Raw genomic sequence first — 9,075 nt, 5'->3', positions numbered from 1 at the left:
TTAGGATGGAGGAACTTGCAATGCCCCTTACAAGAGCCATGTAGTACAGCATATTACAAACATTATTCCCATGATTGGGGAGTGGGTCTCCCATAGTATTTGCTTATGCCTTCCAAGCAAAAGCTGCCAAAAATTAGGAGGAAATGCAATGCCTGTTTGAAGAGTCATGGAGGTTAGAGGTAATTAAAAACAACATTTCAATGCCCCTTGGAAGAGCTGGGGAGTTCAGAGTGGTTTAACAAGATGCTTTTAATGCCCCTCGGAAAAGTGGTGGAGGTCATAGTAGGTTAACAAGATGCTTTTAATGCCCCATACAAGAGCCATGCAGTACAGCATCTTAAAAACATTATTCCCATTATTGGGGAGTGGGTCTCCCATAGTATTTGCTTATGCCTACCAAGCAAAAGCTGCTAAAAATTAGGATGGAGGAACTTGCATTGCCCCTTACAAGAGCCATGCAGTACAGTATATTACAAACATTATTCCCATGATCGGGGAGTGGGTCTCCCATAGTATTTGCTTATGCCATCCAAGCAAAAGCTGCCAAACATTAGGATGGAGGAACTTGCAATGCCCCTTACAAGAGGCATGCAGTACAGCATATTACAAACATTATTTCCAAGATTGGGGAGTGGGTCTCCCATAGTATTTGCTTATGCCTTCCAAGCAAAAGCTGCCAAAAATTAGGAGGAAATGCAATGCCTGTTCGAAGAGTCATGGAGGTTAGAGGTAATTAAAAACAACATTTCAATGCCCCTTGGAAGAGCTGTGGAGTTCAGAGTGGTTTAACAAGATGCTTTTAATGCCCCTCAGAAGAGACATGGAGGTCCCAGTAGCTTAACTAGATGGTTTTATTGCCCCTCGGAAAAATGGTGGAGGTCTCAGTAGCTTAACAAGACGCTTTTAATGCCCCTCCGAAGAGACGTGGAGGTCCCAGTAGCTTAACAAGACAGTTTTAATGCCCCTTACAAGAGCCTTACCGTACAGCATCTTAAAAACATTTTCCCCATTATTGGGGAGTGGGTTTCCCATAGTCTTTGCTTATGCCTTCCAAGGAAAAGCTGCCAAAAATTAGGATGGAGGAACTTGCAATGCCCCTTACAAGAGCCATGCAGTACAGCATATTACAAACATTATTCCCATGATTGGGGAGTGGGTCTTCCATAGTATTTGCTTATGCCTTCCAAGCAAAAGCTGCCAAAAATTAGGATGGATTAACTTGCAATGCCCCTTACAAGAGCCATGCAGTACAGCATATTACAAACATTATTACCATGATTGGGGAGTGGGTCTCCCATAGTATTTGTTTATGCCTTCCAAGCAAAAGCTGCCAAAATTTAGGACGGAGGAACTTGCAATGCCCCTTACAAGAGCCATACAGTACAGCATCTTAAAAATACTATTCCCATTATTGGGGAGTGGGTCTCCCACAGTCTTTGCTTATGCCTTCCAAGCAAAAGCTGACAAAAATAAGGACGGAGGAACTTTCATTAATGGAAACACGGACCACGGTCACTCTGGTGGTATATTGGTGGTGGAGGCTGAGGATAAGGAGAAGAACATAAAACAGCCGAAATGAGGAAGGGTATACCCATGTGTGGGTGTGAAGCGGTGCATGTGAATACACCTCCCGAAATAACACAGTGGATTTGACTTTGTTACTCTGCTGTCATTTGGTGGTGAAGAGAAGTCTGGCCCAATCCAGCCCTTGTTCATTTTGATAAGGGTCAGCTTGTCAGCATTGTCAGTTGACAAGTGAGTGCACTCATCAGTTATAACTCCCCCAGAGGCACTAAAAACACGCTCCGATAACACGCTAGCAGCAGGGCAGGCCAGGACCTCCAAGGCGTACAGAGCGAGTTCATTCCAAGTGTCCAGCTTGGATACTTAATAATTAAAAGGCACAGAGGAATCACGGAGGACGCTGGTACTGTCGGTAAGGTACTCCCTCACCATCTTTTGAAATTTTCCACTCCTTGTGAGAGTACCCCGCGCCTCATGGCCAGTAAGCTGGGCGGGTCTCAGAAAACTGTCCCAGAACATTGACAGTGTTCCCATGCCTCTGCTGGATTGGAGTTGCCTCTCTCTCGCTTGTACGCCTTGGTTGGTCAACGAACTGTGACCTCTGCCGCTAGTGTGTTCAGATGGGAACTTTTATAACAGTTCTGCAGCAAGGGCCTTCTGGTACTGCCCCATTTTTGTAGACCTCTCCACCTCAGGAATAAGAGAGTGAAAGTTCTCCTTGTAGTGGGGGGTCTAAATGTGTCACCAACCAGTAATGACTGTTACCCAACATTTTGACAACGCGAGGGTCACGGTTAAGGCAGCGTAACATAAAGTCAGCCATGCATGCCAGACTGGTAATGGGCAAGACTTCCGTGTCCTCACCAAGATGATGACTGACCATGCTCTCCTCCTTCTCCTCCTCCTCTCCCCTCTCCTCAGGCCACCCTCGCTGAACCGACGGTATGACAGTTGTACAGGTACTACCGTCTACAGTGCATGGTACAAGCTCCTGTTCTTCCTCCTCCTCCTCCTCCTCCTCTCCCTCATTGTCCCCCAATGCACGTTGGGATGAGATGAGGCTGGGCTGTGTGTAATCGACCGCTATGGCTTCTTGATCCATCTCATCATACTCTGGCTGCAATGCCTCCTCTTTAATTCTCTGCAGAGAGCATTGCAAAAGACAGACAAGTGGAATGCTGACGATAATGATGGCGTCATCGCCACTCACCATCTGGGTGGACTCCTCAAAGTTTGTCAAGATGGTACAGATGTCAGACATTCAGGTCCACTCCTGAGGTCTTATGTGTGGAGTCTGACCTGAATATCTACAGCCTTGTTGCAACTGGTACTCCACAACTGCTCTCTTCTGCTCACAAATCCTTTGCAACATGTGAAGGGTAGAGTTCCAAGGTGTGGGGACATCACACACAAGTCGGTGTGACGGAAGCTGCAAACGCTGCTGCAGCACAGCAACGGCAGCGGAAGCTGTAGCCGACGTGTGAAAATGAGCTGACAGGCGGCGTACTTTGACGAGCAAATCTGGCAACTCGGGGTACGATTTAAGAAACCGCTCAACCACGAGGTTAAGCACATGAGCCAGGCATGGTATGTGTGTGATCTCTCCTCGCCTCCGAGCCACCACCAGGCTACGGCCATTGTCACACACGACCATGCCAGGATGTAGGTTCATTGGTCTCAGCCACAGATATGCCTGCTCTTTCACAGCTGTACACAACTCACAAGCAGTGTGAGGTTTCTCACCTAAGCTTAAGCGTTTCAGCACAGGCTGTTGCCACTTGGCGGAGGCAGTACTGCAGTGCTTCCAGCTTGTAACTGTTGTGGTGATATTTGAGATGGAGGCTGAACATGAGGAGGAGCAGGAGGAAGAGGATGATGAGCAGGAGCTGTACACTGTGGGGGCAACTCTGACTGACATAGGGCCTGTAATCCTCGGTGTGGGGAGGATGTTTTCCGTCCCAAGGTCCGACTGGGTCCCGGCTTCCACTATGTCTACCCAGTGTGCCGTCAGGTAGATGTACTGTCCCTGGCCACAAGCACTTGTCCACGTGTCCGTTGTCAGGTGGACTCTCCCAGTAACTGCGTTGTTGAGGGCACGGCAGATGTTTTGGGACACGTGCTTGTGTAGTGCGGGGATGGCACACCGGGCAAAATAGTGTCGGCTGAGGACCGAGTACAGAGGGACGGCCACCGCCATAAGGTTGCGGAAGGATTCTGTCTCCACCAGCCTAAAAGGCAGCATTTCCAACGCAAGCAGTCGTGAAATGTGCGAATTCAGGACTGTGGCCTGTGGGGCGTTAGCTGCGAATTTCCGCTTTCATTCAAAGGTCTGGGATATGGACAATTGAAGGCAGCGGTGGGACGTGGAAGTGGACGTTGATGCTGTTTCTTGAGAAACTGCTATAACAAATGAAGACTGAGAGGAGGGGGCATCTTTGCATGCAGTATGGACAGGGGATTGACTTGCACACACAACAGGGGGTTCTATTGCACGCATAACATTGGAAGAAGCAGTGGTGACACCCACTGACACTGGTCATGGACCCTAGGGTTTGCCCCAAAAAGTCGGGTGCTTTGCTGCCATGTGCCTGATCATGCTGGTGGTGGTCAGGCTGGTAGTTTTGTCACCCCTGCTGATGCTGGCATGGCAGATGGTACAAATGGCTTTATTGGGGTTATCAGCAGAGTGTTTAAAAAAATTCCAGACTCTGGAAGACCTACCGGTTGTACTGGCAACGTCCCTCGTGTTGATGTTACGGGGAATGGCTGCCCGCCTTCTGTCTGCGGCCACCACACTGCTTCTTCCTGCCTGTTGGGGTACTCTGACTCCCTCCCCCTGTGTGCTGCTGGCCTCACTTTGCATGTCCTCCTGCCACGTTGGGTCAGTTACTAGATCATCCACTACCTCCTCCTCTTCCACTTGCGCACCACGATCCTCCTTCTCTCTTCCTGGCAATTGTGTCTTGTCATCGTCCACCTCTTGTGACAAATTGCCAGTGTTGACTTTCCTGTGGCCGCGACTGCACAAATTTGGAAATGGACCAGTAAACAGCTCTTCAGAGTGTCCAAGTGTGGGATCAGTTGCTGTCTGACGACACTCGGCAGGATGAGGAGGAGTATGCAGTCGAGACTCACGGCTACTAAGAGTCGACCGTGTGGAAGACAGGACGGAGGTGGTAGTGCCCAGGTAACTGGAAGTATTATCTGCTATCCAATTAATAACCTGCTCACACTGATCAGTTCGCAATACTGGTGTTGTTCTGTGCTTCCCTGGTAATTCGGTCAAGAAGTGGGAGCGAGAAGATGTGCCTGTTGGTTGTGGCACATTTTCACCTTGGCCATGGCCCCGTCCTCAGCACGCACCATCACCAGAACGTGCACTTCCACATCCCTTGCCACGCGCCTTGCCCATTGTAAAGTAAGTAAAATAGCTTACACTCGCACAATCAATGGAAAAAGGTAATAAAAAGTAGATTAGAACCGTGCAAGAGGAAAACCACAGTTCTATTTCTCTGGCCTACACCCGACTTTTTTAAACAATCTGAACAATCAGGGAGAAAATATTACTGTTTTTCTTTACGGCAAAAAATGCCAAAAGCAGGATAATAGAGATTTTTTACTGTGGAACAGCAAAACCACAGTTATAATTTACTTGTGTATACCAGACTTTTTTAAATATATATATTTGCAGCTGAACAGTGAGCGACACACTCAAACTGTTTTTTTTAGATACAAATGGCCCATGGAACTTCAAAACCACACTTCTATTTCTCTCGCCTACACCAGACTATTTTCAACAGATATATTTGTGTCTGAAAAATCAGAGAGACACTATTATTTTTTTTTTTACGGCAAAAAATGCCAAGAGCAGGATAATAGAGATTTTTTACCGTGGAACAGCAAAAGCACACTTCTGTTTCTCTGGCCTACACCAGACTATTTTCAACAGATATATTTGTGTCTGAAAAATCAGGGAGACACTTTTTTTTAGGGGGGGGGAGAGGGGGACACCAAAAGGTTAATAATATGGATATTTGTACAGTGTGAAGGAGGAAAAAAGAAAGAGGATTTAGATGAAAAAAAAAGGATTTTTCCTGGCCCCCGAGACCCAGAGCTAAGTCCAGCAATTTCAGCAACAGGAGCACACAGGACTGTAATGCAGCATTTGCTCTCACTCATGATCCAATTGCCCAGCGGATGAGGTCTTGTGATAGGGAGAAGATTCCTGGTTCTTTTCATGAGTTCCTTAAGGAAGTTCGCAAGGAGGAGGTTATTTTGGCCGCAAGAGAGAAGACATCCCCTCCGGTGACTACTGTTGCCCTGAAGCCAGCAGCCGACTGCCGAGAGACAGAACTGTTGAAAGTCATCAAGAAACAGGGGGAGCAGATTACACAATTGTTAAGTGCCCAGGCCAAGACAATACAGTGGCTACAAAGTGCTGCGGAGGTAGCTGAGAAGCAAACCCTGGCTTCAGGAAGAGAGAATGATGACCTCTGTAGAGTGGAGAGTAGGAAACCAGAAGGGTGCTTTGTCTGTGGGAGTCCAGGCCGTATAGCTCGTCAGTGCCCGAAGAGGTGGAGCTCAAAGAACTCTTCACATCTTCCCCATCACCCTCAGCGGCAGTCGGGAAACGGGAAAGGGGGCCAGTAGAACCCCATACTGAGCCCCCATCAGCAACTAAGACCTACTCTACCTCCCTATCCAATAGTGACTCATCGAAAACACTGCCTGAAGGGTTAGTGGGACCAGTCCCACATGTCCCCGCATGTATCAATGGTCAACCTTGTTCAGTGTAGCTGGATAGCGGATCTGAAGTGTCCATCATCTTCGAAGGATGGTATAAAAGAAATTTATCCAATGTGCCTCTGAAACCGTTGTTTGGACTCGTGGTGTGGGGACTGAGTGAGCACAGCTACCCCTACCGAGGATACGTGCTGTGACACTACAATTCCCAAAGACTGCTGTTGGAGTGGATAAAGAGATACCCATCATAGCGCTAATCTGCCCGGAGGCAGAGGCAGATGAGAGACCAACACCTGTCATAGTGGGAACAAATGAAAACATCTTCCGTACGTTAGCTCAGTGGTGTCATAAAGTTGGGGGAGAAAATTACTCGCAGACCCTATCCATCCACCCAGTCTGCCTAGAAGCCTATGTGAGGATGGAGGAGGAGAAGAGGGAACTGCAGCCTGAAAGCTTTGACCCTTGTTTTGAAGGAAGTGAGCTGAAAAGAGAAGAGAGGGGGTTGGTCATCGATGGCATGATGATGCGGGGTGCAGCTTTCTCTTTAGGCGAATGGGACATGGCCTCATCCAAGGAGTAGAGCATCGCATTCGGTTGAAGGATCAAATGCCTTTCAGAGAGAGATCCCAAAGATTGGCCCCTGCCGATATTGAAGATGTCAGGCAGCATCTACGCGGTATGTTAGACACAGGAGTCATCATGGAGTCTAGTAGCCCCTATGCTTCCCCCATTGTGATAGCTCGAAAAAAAAATGGAGCTATTCGGATATGTGTGGATAATCGTACCTTGAACAAACGTACGGTCCCTGACCAGTACACTGTGCCCCGAATAGATGAAGCTTTGGATTGCCTGCAAGGGAGCCAATGGTTTTCTGTATTAGTTCTCCGGAGTGGCTACTATCAGATACCCATGTCAAAAGAAGATCAGGAGAAGACTGCTTTTATCTGCCCCATTGGGTTCTTTGAGTTTCAGAGACTACCTCAAGGATTGACAGGTGCTCCAGCCACTTTTCAGAGATGTATGGACAAAGTAGTGGGGGACATGCACTTACGTGATGTCTTGGTTTATCTAGATGATCTTATTTTTTTGGGGAAGACTCTGGAAGAACACAACCAGCGGTTGTTCAAGGCGCTGGACAGGCTGAAGGAGGCTGGATTGAAGCTGTCCCTTGACAAGTGCCAGATTTGCCAGACGCCTGTGAAATATGTGGGACACATAGTTAGGAGAGAAGGAATTTCCACCGACCTCGCCAAAGTGGAGGCTGTGGTAAACTGGCCTAAGCCCACCAAGCTAAGGGAGCTTAAGTCCTTTTTAGGATTTTGTGGATACTATTGAAGATTTGTACCCCAGTATTCTCGGATTGCGAAGCCGTTAACTGCCCTTACCCAGGGGTATCCCCCTTCCGGCAGGACAGCCCACTCTTCAAGGTCAGGAAAGAGGGTCTACTTCCGAGTTAATGAACTTTTTGGGAAAAGATGGACACCTTTATGTGACGAGGCATTCGAGAAACTGAAGTCATGTTTGACCCAAACTCCAGTGTTGGCCTATGCAGACCCCAGTAAACCATATGTGTTACATGTAGATGCTTCTCTCGATGGACTAGGAGGGATTCTCTATCAGGACCATGATGGCTGTCTACGTCCCATTTATTACATTAGTCGAGGATTGACTCCAAGTGAACACAACTACCCAGCTCACAAATTGGAGTTTCTGGCATTGAAATGGGCTGTAGTGGACACGCTGCATGCCTACCTCTATGGGGTACACTTTGTGGTTCATACCGACAACAATCCATTAACCTACGTGAGAACCACCGCAAAACTGGATGCCATGGGGTACCGGTGGCTTGCCACACTCTCTTTGTATGATTTCAGCATAAAGTATCGACCGGGGATCAGTAACATTGATGCAGACACACTCTCTCGCCTGCCTAGGGAACCTTTAAATGAGGAAGAAGGAGGATGGATAGAGGTCCCTGCCCCTGAGGTGAAGACTCTGTGCCATAGATATCAAACTAATGCCCTCCCTATGCAGTGCTGTTCTAAATTCTTAGGAGCATCCAATGAAGCGCTCCTGTTGTTGTACTGCCGAGTGACAAATGTGAACTCAGACTCTCTCCCTCAACTGACTCTTAATCCAGTCAGAAAAGCGCAGCAGGAGGATCGATCAGTGGGGGTAGTCCGATGGTGGGTTAAGAGGGGCTGGAGGCCTGAAAAGAATGCATTAAGAACAGAGGAGTCTGTCCTGCTGACTCAGCAGCTAGAGTCTCTAGTAGTAAGAAATGGACTACTATACCGGGAGGCAAAGTGCCAGAAAGGAGGAGTCCGCAGATAGCTGGTGTTACCCACCCGATTTCGGAGGATGGTCATGAAGTCCCTGCATGATGACCATGGACATCTTGGCATCGAGAAGACCACGAGTCTTGTGGCCGACCGATTTTACTGGCCTCGCATGGAAGCGGATATTGAAGAATACTGCAAATCATGCTCCCGGTGTGTGTTAAGAAAAACCTTGCCTTTGAGAACAGCCCCCCTTGTGAACATTAACAGTGATGGCCCACTTGAGCTAGTGTGCATTGATTTCCTCTCCATCGAGCCTGATGAAAGCAATGTCAGTAATGTGTTAGTGGTCACTGACCATTTCACCCGATATGCCCAAGCCTACCCCACTTAAGATCAAAAGGCAATTACTGTGGCAAAAACACTATGGGAGAAGTTCTTCGTACGTTACGGGCTGCCTGCCTTCATCCATACCGATCAAGGAAGAGATTTCGAAAGTAGACTAATCAAGGAGCTATGCGCTCTCTGT

This window comes from Phyllobates terribilis, unplaced genomic scaffold (genome assembly GCF_046119375.1).
Source record: "Phyllobates terribilis strain yellow unplaced genomic scaffold, ASM4611937v1 Scaffold_3__8_contigs__length_932513732, whole genome shotgun sequence".
Taxonomy (NCBI): Eukaryota; Metazoa; Chordata; class Amphibia; order Anura; family Dendrobatidae; genus Phyllobates; species Phyllobates terribilis.
This window is presented reverse-complemented; position numbering follows the sequence as displayed.